The sequence below is a fragment of the Crotalus tigris genome, unplaced genomic scaffold, assembly GCF_016545835.1.
Source record: "Crotalus tigris isolate CLP2741 ecotype Arizona unplaced genomic scaffold, ASM1654583v1 scf7180000017725.2566008, whole genome shotgun sequence".
Taxonomy (NCBI): Eukaryota; Metazoa; Chordata; class Lepidosauria; order Squamata; family Viperidae; genus Crotalus; species Crotalus tigris.
Window position 1 is genome coordinate 329,325 of NW_024096593.1, and position 16,187 is coordinate 345,511.

Consider the following 16,187-nt stretch of genomic DNA (forward strand, 5'->3'; position numbering starts at 1 on the left):
TCCAAAGAGGCGTGGCCTCCGCTGGAACAACCTGCGCAGCGCGCGGTGGTTGGCTTGGCGCTTCCTGCAATCCCAAGAGCTGGTCACGCGGTCTCTGCATCCCTTGCTTGGCTTCGAAGCCCGCAAGCTCCACCCAAGCGGCTGGAGCCGGGTTAAGGGCCCCGGCTGGAGCTTGTCGTTTCGTGAGCGGTAATGCGGAAGAAGAGACACGTTTTCTCTCTTCTGCCCACAGAAGGTGCTGGCGAGACAGAAGGAATGGCCAGTTTCTGTTTCTAAGCGGACTGCGTTGCCAGTCAATAGTTCTATCCGCCCGGTTAATTTATTGAAGACATTTCTGTCCCTCAAAGCAGGTGTTTGGCAAGGGATAAAACTATAAGCACACAAAACCTTCGTTATCAATAAATACAGTTAATCAGCATTATTAGATTGCACGAGAAAAATTAGACTACCCACTAGTCTAGAGTCTAGGTAGAAGCAGAGGTATGAAACCCAAGGACTTTACTGCCATCTGGTGGAGGTCTGAATCATTGCCGTTCAGGTCTTGTAACCCAAGATAACAGTACAGTAGTTTTTACTCTGCATGGAAATAGTAATTTGTGGTCCTGTGCCTTATAGTTTGTTAATATTCCTGCATAATAGTTCCTATGTTTGAGAAGATGATTTTTCACTCTTGTAGTGTTTTGTGCAATAATACTATTTTTTAAGATAGGGAGCTGCCATTATAGCAATCCTGGAAGATGTTTATTTGGCTACTTTTTTGTTATGGGAAGCTATATATATATATCATTCTAAAAGAGATACCCTTGAGGTTAAGGCTCCAGCTTTATGGTTCTTTTGTGAGTGTTTTCAGGTTGACTGACTTATCATATTGGGTGACAGGTTAGCCTTCCCTCAAATACATTAGGTAAATGTCCATAGTTTGTTTTGCAGGCTGTGAATGAGTTAGTACAAAGGTGGTTCTTTATATATCTGTGAAATATATTTACATTAAATTTATGGCCATGCAAAATTTTTCTCAGAACTATTATTTCAAGCCAAAGGAGTTCATTGCAGATTTATGAGAATTCATAGATCTGTGAGGATTATATTATTGCTAAATAAAAATATTGTGAGAGATTAAATTATACAGTAAATTCCTTTGTTTATAGTTTCCTGTAGAAAGTAAACATTGCTTCATTATACTACTAAGATAGTTGTAGCAAGAATTTTTGAATATAGATCAAATAAAATTATGTGCTCTTGCTGCTCAAAGTAGTCCAGTAAGCCTGATTGCCTTATGTGGCACCTTGGCGATCACTGGCACACCCTCTTGCCTTCAGCAGCATCCACACCCGGTTGTGTTCACATTGATTGCAACAATTACTTGCATAGCCTATGCTCAGCCATGCTTGTGCTGTACATACCACTTACCCATTCTCTGGCCTGGTTATAAGATTCCCAGGATTCGCAAGTTCCTGTCAGCTTCCCTATTGACTTTGCTTGTGGCAAGAAGTCACAAAGAGGTCCTTGCTTAATGACTCACATCCTCACTTAACAACAGCAACTAGGAAATGCCGGGATTGCCATTATTAAGTGAAACAGTTGTGATGTTGCTGTTATCACTGCATTGCTTAGTGATGGAAATTCCAGTTCAAATTATTATAGCTAACCGAAGACTACCTGTAATAGTAAGTGGGTAGTCTGCACAGGGTTTGCAACCCCAATGATTTTGATATAGCTGATGAGGTACTCGCCTTCTTCTGCATACACAACTAGCCTAGTAATGAATAGATCGTGATCTTTTGCTGCTAGTATGAACAGAAGAATAGTAAACTTGAATGACTTAAATGGAATTGTAAAAATTATAGGACATGATGGACTGGCTGCTTTGCTTCTAACATTAGCCATAGGAAGAAAGTCATCATAAGCATGAATGAAGCTTTGTTATATCCCTTTCCCTTCCAGTATTCTACTGAATACTGTGCGGCGATGATGTTCCACAGGGAGAGTTGCTATGGAGAAGGCCTTTTTTGGTCCCACTAGATCACAGGTCGGCAACCTGCGGCTCTGAAGCCACATGTGGCTCTTCAAGCCTTCCCCTGTGGCTCCCAGCTTCTCTGCCATTTGCAGGGAGAGACAGAGACAGAGAGAGGCACTTGCGCTTCCCTGCTCTTCTCTCTCTCTCTCTCTCTCTCTCTCTCTCTCTGTGTGTTTGTGTTTGTGTTTGTGTTTGTTTGTGTGTGTGTGTGTGTAAAAGAGAGTGGACTCACGGTGTTCTCCGACAATCTGAAAAGCTTTTTGGGCAGGGCTCCTCCCTTTGCTGCATCTCTGCAGGAAGCAGGAAGGACAGGAGAGAGCTAGCTAGCCCAGCTATGCTGACTCAGGGATTCTGGGAGTTGAAGTCCATGAATCATAAAAGAGCCAAGGTTGCCTACCCCTGAGCTTGTTGGAGAACAGCTTGAAGCCAGCTTGCCAGGTGAGCAGAAGATCAGAGAGAGGGAGAGGGGGGAGAGAGAGAGGGGTGGAGAGAAAGAGAGAGAGGGGGAGAGGAGAGAGAAAGACAGACAGACAGAAAGACCCTTTTGACATCTAAAATGAAGATAACACTGCATATATCCTTTTTTATCTTGATGATATTATATATATATATATATATATATATATATATATATATATATATATATATATATATATAAAATGCTGTATGTTACACCCTGTTGCCCAAATATGGGAGAGAGAAATCTTTTGCCTTGTATCAGCTCAAACTAGAGCCATCCACAGGCAGCAGTCACAACTGTGACATCATATACATTTCAATCCAAATTTTAGAAATATATATATATATATATTGTTCGGGTTTTCTCCCGCGTAAAATTGGAAGTGTCTTGGCGACGTTTCGATGAAGTCCCATTCGTCATCTTCAGGCTGGTGTTTTCAGCTTCGTGCTTCGAGGAGCACGAAGCTGAAAACACCAGCCTGAAGCACGAAGCTTCGAAGCACGAAGCACGAAGCTGAAAACACCAGCCTGAAGATGATGAATGGGACTTCGTCGAAACATCGCCAAGACACTTCCAATTTTACGCAGGAGAAAACCCGAACAACCAAAGACCTACATACAAACACCCGCGAACAAAGAATAAAGAGAGAACTGGGATAGCTATTTCGAGTTTCTTAACTCTCTTCGGCCAGACTTACTCTTCTGAGATTCAAACCTGGGCTACATGCATGTTAGGCAGTTGTATTAACCTCTAGGCCACAGGCTCTTTCTCACTTTGTCAGCTGTATCAGGAGAGAGATATATAAGGATATATGCAGTGTTAGCTTCATTTTACATGTCAAAAGGGTTTTGCAGCTCCCAGTGTTTTGTTTTTGGTGGGAAATGGGTCCAAGTGGCTCTTTGAGTGTTTTGAGTTGCCTACCCCTGTACTAGATGGACCTCCTTAAGAGAGGGGACCCATAACATACCTTGCCTCCCTTCTTTAGTGAGTCAGGAAAATGTAACAGAGAAAAGACAGTCCTTCAAATAAAAGTAAATCAGCAAGCAGTGCAACTCTCACAAGAGAGGTGAAACATGTGCAAATCCAGATTTGCACAAAACTATGCAGGCCATCACATTTTGAACCAACTGATGCTTCTGATACTTTTCAAGGGCAGTTCCATGTAGAGCACATTGCAATAGTCAAGACAGGAAGTGATTAGGGCATGGATCACTGCGAGCAGAGTTAGTTGATCCGGGAAAGAGTGTAACTGTTACACAACCCACAATTTCTCAAAGATCCTGGCCACAACTGCCATCTGTTCCTTAATATTTATCAACAAATACCTATGAAACAAATTCCTTATTCTGACAAAATAATATTGAATTGTTATGTACTTTTTAAAAATCAACTAAAATATTTAGTATTCAGCTTAGCATTAAACTCCAGTAGCTTACATATAGACACACTATGTTACAATATAAACTTCAGAATTAAAAACAATCATTGATGTCAAAAAGATGACATTAAAGCTTTTAAAATTCTAACTGTGCTTAGATCTGATTCCTTAAGGAGACTTTTAGATGTTGTAGCACTGTGTTATCATTATTTAAATAAATATATAATTAAATAATATTAAAAGATTTAATTATAAAGTCATCATAGCACAAATGAATAACAATGACCTTTTGTGTTTGTTTTATAAAATATTACATCTTTTTTAATACATACGTTTACATTATGTACTTTTGCCTTTGGCACGTAATGGAAAGACAGCCAGTAAAGTTCTTTACGTAAACAGAATCATTCCTGCATATCTTAAGTTTTATGAATATAAAATGCAAATTGTATGTAATACATTTATAAAAGAAACTGGAAAATAAATAGATTCATTTTATAATAATTTTTAAAAGGTATATTTTCATACATTTCAGCAAATATGGATGCTGCATTTAAATGTGATCAACACCAATTTTCCCAATTTTTTCCCCATCATGTTGTGTTCTTCCTAAAGCATATGGAATTGTTTGCATTTGCTTATGCCCAGAATTTTGTTAATTCATGATATGAATCTTTATAAGATAGATTAGCTTGAGCTAAATTTTTGTTATTCTGTCATGGTTCTGGAATGGTTAAGTCCTCTAATAATTCTGAGTATTAGGATGTTCTACATACATGAAAGGAAGTTAATCTGCTACAAAGTGCATGAAGACCCCCGCAACTCAAAAGAGGAATATATACATTTAAGGCTGCTAGTGGCTACTGGCTATGATTGCTATATTTATCTATAGCAGGGGTGTCAAACTGCTGAACGCGGGCTGAACGTATCACGAGGAAACCACGCCCACTCCATTGCCGGCAATGGGGAAAAAACTTCCGATACATCGTACGATGTCATGTGACATTGCGAGTTTGACATGTCTGATCTATAGGAAAATAACACCTTTTATGGAATACTGGTTGCCAAAAGCTGGCTTCTGCTAGAGTTCATCTGTAAGTAAACACTCAGAGCAAATTCTAGAAGAGAGATTTCAACTGGGAAGATGTCAGTGGTCAGAGATTGGGCATATTTAAAAATAAACATAAATCCTGTGCAGGCATAATACCATGGTCTAATGCGGGACTTCAATGTCAATGGTATGGGATGCAGGTAAAGCATTTATGCGTCGTATTTTGATAAAAATGAACAATTATCATAAGCGAAAGCAGACTCAGAAACGTAAAGAATTGGAAGATGAAATTAAATTAAAAGAAAAGTCTTTGATTTTAAATCCTTCTGATGAAAATATTAAAGAATCTGTAAAGTTATTAAGGACACAATTTAATATGTTGTTAGCAGATCAAGCTGCAACCAACTTATTGTTTATGAAACAAAATACATTTTGTAATGCTAACAAGCCAGGGAGATGGCTGGCTTATCAGCTAAGAAAGAAACAGAGACAGAGAATAATAGATAAAATAAATTATCAGGGTAAATTAGTTTCTCAGAAGGAATTGATTAAGAAATCTTTTTTGGAGTATTACCCAAAATTATATAAATCTACCAATGTTCAAATTTTAGATATAAATAAATATTTAAACGAGGCTAGTTTTCCCAAATTGGCAGAGGATCAGAAGCAGGAAATTAATGGCTTAATTACTAAGGAGGAAATTACGTTAGCAATTCAGCAATTGAAACCAGGGAAAGCACCGGGTACGGATGGGTTAACAGCTGTTTATTATAAAGCTTTAATGGAGGAGATGATTCAGCCATTAGGTAATCTTTTTAATGATATTTTACAGGGTCTAGAGATTCCTCCTTCATGGCGTAGTGCTTTTATATCACTGATTCCAAAAGAGGATCAAGATCTTACTTTACCAAAGAATTATAGGCCTATATCTCTTTTAAATGTGGATTATAAGATATTTGTAAAAATTTTAGTAAATAGGCTTATGAGGGTTGTGCATCATCTTGTGCATAAAGATCAATCTGGGTTTATAACTGGAAGGTATATGAAAAATAATGTTAGACAAATTATTAACTTATTAGAATATTTAGACAAGAACAACCAAGTCCCTGCAGGGTTGATATTTTTAGATGCTGAAAAGGCTTTTGATCAATTGAATTGGCATTTTATGTTAAGAGTAATGGAGGAGATGAATTTTGGTGAAAAGATAGTACAAGCTCTTACGGTAATATATCAAAAACAAACGGCACAACTTATTGTCAATGGAGGGTTGTCAGAGGTTTTCACAATAGAGAAAGGTACCAGGCAGGGATGTCCATTATCACCGTTGCTGTTTGTTTTAACATTGGAAATATTGTTAATTAAAATTCGAGAGTCGCAGGAAATTAAAGGAATAGAAGTTAATAAAAAAGAATATAAGTTAAGAGCTTTTGCGGATGACTTGGTGGTTACTTTGTCGCAACCTACTCATTCTGTAGTAAAGTTATTACAATTGATTCATTATTATGGTTTGGTCTCGGGCTTTAAGATTAATGTTAACAAGACTAAAATTTTATCTAAAAATATGACTAGCCAGGAGAAGCAGACCTTGGTTAATTTGACGGGTTTTGAAATTGTTAATAAGGTAAAATATCTGGGGGTGATGTTATCTGTTTCTAATGCAAAATTATTTAAAAATAACTATGAAAGGTTGTGGGTTAGGGTACAGAAAGACTTGAAGAATTGGGAGAAGTTGCAATTATCCCTTATGGGAAGAATTGCAGTGATAAAAATGAATATTCTACCCAAGTTTCTTTTTTTGTTTCAAATGCTACCGATTTTGAAGAATGAGATTAATTTAAGCGAATGGCAGAAAGGCCTTAACAAATTTATTTGGGCAGGGAAAAAGCCAAGGGTTAAGTTTAAAATTATGCAAGACTTCCGTGAGAGGGGTGGACTCAAGGCACCGAATTTGAAATTATACTATGATGCGGTGGTTTTAACACTAATCAGTGACTGGGTAAATTTGACAAATCCTGAGATACTCCATCTAGAGAGATGGGATTTACTTTTTGGGTGGCATGCCTATTTAATATTTAATAAAAAAATGGATTGGGTTTTTAAAGCTCATATTTTAAGAATTTCTTTACTTAGGACTTGGAGAAAATATTATAAAAGTGATTTTAAAGTACCATTATGGGCTATACCTTGGCATGCGATAGAAAGAATAAAAAGGGGTGCTAAAATGGATATGGTGTCTTATAGACAGTTACTTAGATGGGATGGACAAAACTGGCAGTTAAAATCACGGGAAGAGTTAGCACAAGAAAATATTATTTATTCTTGGTTCCAATATAGGCAATTAGTAGATAGATGGAAGGTGGATTGTAAGGTGGGTATTCTTAGAGAAGATGAAAATCTTATTAAGCAAGTGAAGGATCAAAGACAAACCCACATTAAGAGGATTTATGGGATTTTAGTTGAATTGGATTCAGAAACGGAACTAATTAAAGATTGTATGATCAGATGGGCGCAGAATTTTGGTGAGCCAGTTTCATTGGACACCTGGGAAACCATCTGGGTCAGAAATGTCAAATTTACACAAGCACAGAATTAAGGGAGAATTTTTATAAAATGTTTTATAGATGGCACCTTGATCCACAAAAAATGTCTCTTATGTATCCTGACTTACAACCTAAATGTTGGAGATGTGGTTGCATGGATGCTACTTATTATCACATTTGGTGGTCGTGCAGAGAGATAAAAGCATTTTGGATTAAGATATGGTGGAATATCCAGAGAATTTTTAGAAGGAGGGTAAAATTTACTCCGCAATTATTTTTGTTGGGTATAGTTACTGATTGTGATACAAAGGAGGTTATATTGATGTTAAATTTGATTACAGCTGCGAGGCTGTTAGTAGGACAATTTTGGAAGAAGGAATCTTTGCCTACATTGCAGGAATGGTTTCTTAAAGTGTCTCATTTGGCGGAAATGGCAAAGATTTCGGCTTTTTTAAAGGAACAAACGCAAGAGAAATTTCTTGCTGTTTGGGATAAGTGGATAAAATTTATACAATTTAAACTGGATATAAAAAAATATTATATAGCCTTTTCATAATCTTCATTTATATATATATATATATATGTTTTAATGTTATATTTTCCTTTTTATAAATATAATTTTTTTAATTGTTTTTTAATTAAGCCTATATTCTGCTCTGGGAAGCTCTGGGGGGGGGGAAGGGGGGATGTTTGGGTGGGGGGTGGGGAAAGGGGGTTTTGTTATGTAATGTTTAGGTTTTTTTGTATATGTTGTTTTTTGTCTTTGTATGGTTTTGTTCTTTTTGTAAAACTTATAAAACTTTTTAATAAAAAAAAAATACCATGGTCTAATGCAAAGAAGTAGTCTGAAGTAATAAAAGCTTCACTTCATCTATCCCCCACAACCACAGTTCCCAGACCCCAACCAAGCAGGAAATTACTGTTAAAATTGGTTGAAGTCTGTAATATGGCTGTGACCACAGAAATTACGTTACTTTTGTTATTTCACAAAAAAAGAACACAATTGGTTTGTTAGTAGTTTGTAAAAAACCCTGCCTATTTTGCAATGTCAGTATGCAGTTTTGTGTCATAGGACTCCCAGATGTGCTAGGACTGAGAAAAACTCATTAGTAATCAGGTTGGCACCTTGGGCTAAGCTGACATTTTTTGCTATATTTAGGAAATGAGTCAGCCGCTTGGTGTTACACTGCTGAGAATCTCAGTAGACTGATATCAGAACTTTATGTAAGCCTTAGCTAAAACCCACCAAAATACAGAGTGCAGAGTTGAAGCTGATTGGCACAGTTGTTAGAGAAACACAGTAGCTTTCTTGGCATGTTGTTTTATTTCTCCCAAAAAAAGGACTTGAGGCAAAGAGAATATTAAGCATAACTTAATCTGAAACATGAAGAGAAACAACTTCTGTGAAATTTCATTGAGGGCTTCTTAATACCAGTCTTGCTGTTGTGTAAATGAGCAAATAGGGATTTCAAATTAATCTTTCTTGTGTTTGGAGAAAAAGGTTTATAATTTCCCAAGCCTTTTTGTGTTAATATCATGCTGTTCTACAAATTACATAAGGTATAAGAAAACAGAAATTTGTATACAGAAATTTGTATAGCAGAAATATCTGTTATAGCTTCTTCCTAGTTACTCCTGTGTTGAGGCAAAGAAACTGGCAAACCTGCCTCTTTTAGAGTTCTGGGAAGTGATAAACCTCTGCCCAAAAAGAGCCCAGCTGACAGGCCACTGAGATGGTGGACAGCCTGGAATGAAAAAATCTATAGGCTGAGCTATTTTAGAATACCAGCAGTAGCCTAAGGCAGTGGTTCTCGACCTGTGGGTCGGGACCCCATTTGGGGTCGAATGATCATTTCACGGGGGTCGCCAAACAACGCAGTCCACCATTTTCTCCCCCTTTTCCTTAGCTGTGCTACTCCCTTTTATTCTATTGGCTTTTGAAAGCCAATAGAATAGACTCTTTTGAATAGACTCTAATTCTATTGGCTTTCAAAAGCCAATAGAAATTGTCCAGGCTGTCTCTGCCCTGCTGAGCCCGCCAAAAGTCCCATTCTGCAAACGGTGCTGCACCGGTTGAGTAGTCATCGACTTACGACCGGTTGGGGGTCACGGCATTAAAAAGGTTGAGAACCACTGGCCTAAGGCTACCACCATTGTGCATTTCTCCTTAGTGACTCTTTATTCAGCCAACTTAAGCAGTGGCTAATTCTATCAGAGGTGGCTACCAACTTTAAGAAGAAACATTGCTGAAGGTTTTTTCCAGCATTGGTGATATTAATTGCTAATGACAACCTTGGAAATGTGTGAGGGCAATTCGGAAATAAACCTCCATTTGGTTATCAATAACAGACACTCGCAGATACAGAACTTTATTATACGCAATAGAAAACTACAACATTACATTACTTTTCGACATAATCGCCATTCAAATTGAGGCATTACAAGGTTTGAAATTCCTTAGTAGTTGTTGCTTGGCACCAAATCTGGGCTATGGGAGTAGTGGTGCTCAAAAACATTCCAACAGAACTCCTTCAAAAGTTCTTGGGTGCATTTAGCGGTGTGCAGATGACCATTATCATGAACCAACACCACACCAGAAGTAGTGCCATAGAAAATCCCACCAAATGTGAAGATGCCAAAGGAGTACTGCTAGTGAAGTTCATGGAGCATGGTTCGACCATCAGTTCAGAAGTCTACTGTGAAACGTTACGAAAACTCAGATAAGGCATCCATAACAAGCGTTGGGGCATGCTGACTTCCAGTGTGGTGTTGGTTGACGATAATGCTCGTCTGCACACCACTAGATGCACCCAAGAACTTTTGAAGCAGTTCCGTGGGATGTTTTTGATCAACCTGCCCCCATAGCCCAGATTTGGCTCTGAGCAACGACTACTAAAGAATTTCAAACCTTGTAAGACGTTATGACAAGTGCCTCAATTTGAATGGCGATTATGTCAAAAAGTAATGTAATGTTGTAGTTTTCTAATGTGTATAATAAAAGTTCTGTATCTGCGAGTGTCTGTCATTGATAATCAAACGGAGGTTTATTTCCAAATTGCCCACGTAATACAGAGGTAGTTGAACTTGGAAAGGACATGCTTCTTCTTTGGAAAGTAGTTTATTCTTTCTTCCTTGAAGCTGTCCATTGATACCATCTCAATGATAGTTATTTTTCAAGATCAAGTAAAAACACTACTATGACATCAGTGAATACAAAAGGAATGAGAATGGGATATATTTTTCTCCAGAAAAAAAGTAAAACAAGTCCTTTAGAACAGTGTTTTTCAATCTTAGCAACTTTAAGAAATGTAGATTTCATCTCCCGGAATTCCATTACTCTTAAAGTTGTCGAAGTTAAGAAACATTGTCTGAGATAAATGTATATCTGTTGAATAGAAATGAAAATGATTGATGAAAATCCTTAAACTCACAACTCATGGTCAGATTCAACACAATTTCATGGTATTTAACAATTGGATTCTGGTTAAGATGGTGGAGAGAGCGGGAGCTCTGGAGCTGCTATTCTTGTAATTTTATGCTGTGTGCTGTATGCTTTTTTTGTGGTTTGAGGGATGTTTTTTGGAATGGCACTCATCTGAAGGAAATTGCACTTCTCAGCTCACTTTGGATTTCTTTGGCAACTTTGCTGGGGCAGCTAACCAGAGATCTGTGGTGGAGGATGATAGCCAGTGCTTTTTTTGTAAAAAAAAAAAAAAAAAAAGGTGCCGGAACTCACACGTCATACAACCCGCCTTGCCTACCCTACAAGGTTCCATCCAAAAAAGGTGCCGGAATTCCATTCTGGGCATTCTATGACAAAAAAAGCCCTGATGATAGTACTTGCTGTCTTGTGGGGTTCACTGTGTTTATCACATTTGTAAACTGGACAGGCTTTTTTTAATTTGGTGGGTGAAATTTTTTGGACTGGCTTGGCTGCTCCTGAAGGGTCTGCTGCTCTGTAAAGAGTGCTCTGAGGAGTGCTCAGGCTGTTTCATGGTGGACTGAGGAGTGGGCCAGAGAACAGACTAAAGCAGAGGACAAGCTGTTTCTGTCTCTTTTGCACTTGCCATATTGGCTGCATTGTGGGAGCTAAGCAATGCTCTGGAAGAGTCCCCTATTTCACCATTTGCTCTGTCATTGAACTGAGACTTTGGAGGTGTGGCAATGGCCAGGCTGGGGAGGGGTTGCTATAGAGTGGCATACTACTGTGGACCCTATCCCTGCTGATACCTTTTCGCCTTCTCTCCTGTATCCCCGAGGATGAAAAAATGCTGCTGTTCCCATCTAATGGTGAAGTGCTTGAGAATTGGACTGTGGATTTCCCACTATAGACTTCTTTTTCTCCTTCCTCTGGGTGAGAACAAGAGGTGGAACTGGTAGGAGGTAAATAGGATGAGAGCTTCTACCAACTGGGGGGAGCATGAGGCTTGTGGTGCCTTTAGATGCTAGTGGGTATGAGTGAGTGTGAGTTGATTCCTTCCTTTAGGTGAGAGGCAGAAGAAAAATTGACAGAGGGTGAATGGCCTCTCTGTATCTTTCAACTGGGGTTGGGTGGCATGGTGCTGTGCTGGCTCACCTCCTTTCTCTGGGTCTGGTTCCAGTCAGTGGTTGCTGGACAGGAAAGCCTATACCATATGAAGTGCTGCAAAGTTCGGTAGACTCCACTCTTTTGTTTACATCTATATAAGGCTGCCAGGTGAGCTCATCCATCACCAAGAGAGGAAGTATCATCAATACGCTAATGATACCTAATTATATACATCTACCACTAGTAAATTAATGATGCTGTGAACATTTTTTTAATACAAGTTTTATTGAGTTTTTTCAGTTTTTACATCAAGGTGCTTAGGAAACAGCGTGGTGATGGGGTAATCAATTATCCCAAAACAAAGTCATTTGTATATAGCTCAGGTTAACTCATTAAAAATTCCCTCTCTAGTTCCCTCAAGTAATATATTATATTCAGATTAATACATTTCTAGTGAAATTCAATCAATCAATAAAATTATCAATAACATTTTAACTCTACAAATCCCGATCCTGTATTTAAGTTTTACAAAATTCCAATTACCGTATTTCAATTTAACCGTAAATGAGTATATTGTTTATACTTCGGGTATCCCTAATTTCCCTCTTTTCATAACATAATAATTATAATATCTAAAAATAAACATATTGTTCCAACAATTACATTCTTATATTTCCTAAACATATTCTATTCTTATTCTACTAGTTCCTCATTTACTAATACCATGTCTTCTATTATCACAATCCATTTTCTTATTCTCATTGTATTACAAGGTGGTTATCATACATAAAATAAACATATTATTTAAAAAAATACATTTACTCTATTTCACATATATATTCTATTAACCAACAATTTTCCTCTCACTTATAAGTCTGAGTCTTAAACCTTAAGTCAATCGGTGTCTCTGAAAAGCCTTTTTAACCTGTTACATACAATTTTAAGTCTCATTTTTAAATCTTATTCTGGCTTTCTTTTTGTGCCAAGCAGGTTTCCATAACAGAGCCTCTATATCAAGAAATGTTTTCCTTTATTCCTCGTGATATCATTTGGGTCAAGGGAGAACGTCCCATCCTTTGTTTTAAGAACCTGATTCCTTTGTGATTAATCTCTTCTTGCTTTAAAAATTCAAATCTTGATGTTTGATTCAGCTGAGTAGCACACTCAGTTGTATCCAATGTTGTGATTAATGGTTGGTTATCAAAGTTGTCATAGTTCTCAATGAATCATATTTGTATATCAATTCCTGTTGCTTTTGGAGTTTTATATGGTTTAGTTAAAGTTAATTTTTGATCATCAAAAATCTCAGTGGGTTGTATATTGGATGGTATAAAATCCTCTTTGGTGTTGATTGGTTCCTCTTCTGTGATTTTTTGGCCTGTAGAATAGTTAGTTGAAGTCTGGAGGTCAGTTTGCAGATTTGAAGTAGGGCTTTTGACTTTTATTTCTATAATAGTCTCTTTTATTTTGGCACATACTTGCTCAGTGGCTTCATGAATTTTTTCTAGTATAAATTTACAGTTAAGTTGTATTTAGGATTTCTCCATTTCAGTGGTAGTTAAAAGCAGTCGTTTAATCTTTTAGTGGAGGCTATATTTAATAACAGTTAGCCAATGTCCACCCCCACAATTTCTAGCAGCTGTTTCAACTTCTTTATCTTTTCCCTTTTATGATAAATTGAAGGTCAAAACCAACCTCAGCATCAAGAAGAGAAAGGAGTTCCAGTTTTTGAGTTTCACCACAAAATGTCCCCAGTAGATTATAAAATCTTTTTCCAAACGCCAGTAAAATTTTTCCCAATTAAGGAAATAGGAAAAATAATATTCTCCACATATAGACTAGATCAGGTAGTAAAATTCTGTAATAGGGGTTTTTCTGGGACCCCAGAGTATACAGAAGTAAAAATAGTCATTGAAGTTAGTTATTCTTTCCTTTTATACAAAGCTTTTCTTCCCACACAGACAGAAGCCGCTCTCTCAAGGCAGGGAAATAATTCCAAAGGGGCTTTTTACAGAAAAAAAAATAGGGTAAAGAGAGGAAGGGAAAGGTCTCAGCTGGATCATCCATGGTGGTTCTTTACGCTTAGATGTTCTTGTGACTTTTGACTGGTGCAGCTAGGTGATCGGCTATCTTACTGGGCGATCTTTGCTCTGTTGGCCTAAGGAGCTACCTCAAGCCGCGGAAGGAGCTGCCACCCTCACGCAGTCGACAAGGAGCCTCCTCAACAGCGATTGCCCCTCCAGGGCGACTTTCAACCCTCTTCAGGGTCTACTGGCGAAGAAAAACCGGCTGGCGAAGAGACAACTCTCTCTCCACGATCACTAGTGCCGCGAACTGGAACTGGAAGTCATGCTGTGAACATTTTATCCCAGTGCCTGGAGACTATGAGGATCTCAATGAGGAAAAACAGGTTTCAATAAGATTGAGTGGCTTTGGGTTTTGGGACTTTCCAGTTCTAGGATCATTCCATTATTGGTGCTGAATGGGTTTGGCATTACCTCAGACAGATCTGGTGTACAATCTGGGGGTCCTCTTGGACCTGCTTGTGGCAGTCAGGACTGGGAGGGCCTTTGCACAGCTTTGTAGTTCACTTATTCCTGGATCATTGGGCCTGCTCACAGTCACTCATGCCCTAATCACCTCTCATTTGGACTTTTGTAATGCACTCTATGTGGGGCTGACCTTGAAGAGTATCCCATCAGATCTGACAGAGAAAGCATGCTGTGGATCCTGTCTGTTAAGGAATTACACTTGGTGAGTCCAGGAGGCAGTACTTCTATGCCATGGTGCTTGCTTTATGGACTCTTCTCTCTCCAGATGTGACATTAGCTCCATCCCATTTAACATTCTGCAAGTTCTTCAAGATCTGGCTATACCATCAGACCTGCAGGTCCCAGAGGACCTGGAAGATCTTGGTATGGCTCTCCTGGATACATAGAAATGAACCATATTTACACATCACTAAAAAAAAGTAAAAGAGCTAAGAAGGAAACAAAAAGGCCAGAATACATCTCTTTCAACATTCGTCACCCAAATAAGCAGGGTTTAACATCAGGCAAACAGTCAAGCAGAAAACAATATGCTAATCAAGATACTACACCCATATCAATACTGGTAGGGCAAGCTACTGTATATAAACAGAGGGCAAAATCAACACTCATGATGTTATCTGGTTGGGTAATGAAATATCTGTAAGAAATCAAATTAAAAGAGCACCAAGGACTCCATAAAACAATGCACAGTATTAAGTATTAGTATCAGCCACTAGATGGCAATATAAACTTTCTTGATGGAACCTGCAAGATGAAATTATATCCTCATGGTGTTTGTTTAGTCTAAATTCTGCCTTTCATTAAAGAAGGCAATGTAAATATTTTCTCAATCAGCCTTCTCCAGTTTTACAAACAACTATGTGAGGTCAGGGAGAACAATCAAAATCCATTACATTATTTTTAGAACTAATTGAAATATCACAAAAATAATCATCTGGTGACATAGGACAACAGGTAGCAAAGTTTTGTTTTTGTTAAAATGGACCCAATATTGATAAAGTAGTTGAATTCTCTTGGAGCTTAATCCAACAGTGAGGTCCAACTGCAGTATAATATAGCCATTGTATCCAATTCATGATGTGCACCATCAAGTGGTCTGGGGAAAAAAAGGTAGGACTTCTCTTGTGCTTCAGAGCAGAATTCACAAAGGTTCATCAAATATAAAATCTGAGAAGATGCTTCAAATTTATAATCAAAGAAAGAAGGTGTGTATCTTGAATAAGGACTTGGGGAGGTTCATCTCCATTAGCAATAATGGAGCTAGATGTTTCTTCTGTAAGCAGATTCGTTCTCCGGTTGTGATGTGCTGCTAAGCAATGCCAAAATCCAAGTTAATCACTGGCTTAGTTGGAATGCTAGAGTAGTCACAAAACAAGTTTTATAAATTGCAATATAATGTCTTAAAAACCAAGGAAGCCACACCAGGATACCTGTGAATTTAGTCAATGCCTTAATTGGGTCAGCACAATTAAAAGCCAACACAGTTATTACTTGACACATTCTATGTAACAATTATCCAATCTAATATTGTGCTAAAATCTTCCAATTCAACAAAAGTTATTTTTCTTTTGAGTTACTACTTCTTTCCTTTGGAGCTTTTAGATTTCTTTGAATGGTATTTCATGTAGTTTAATGGATGCTGCTATTATGTTTTTATTACT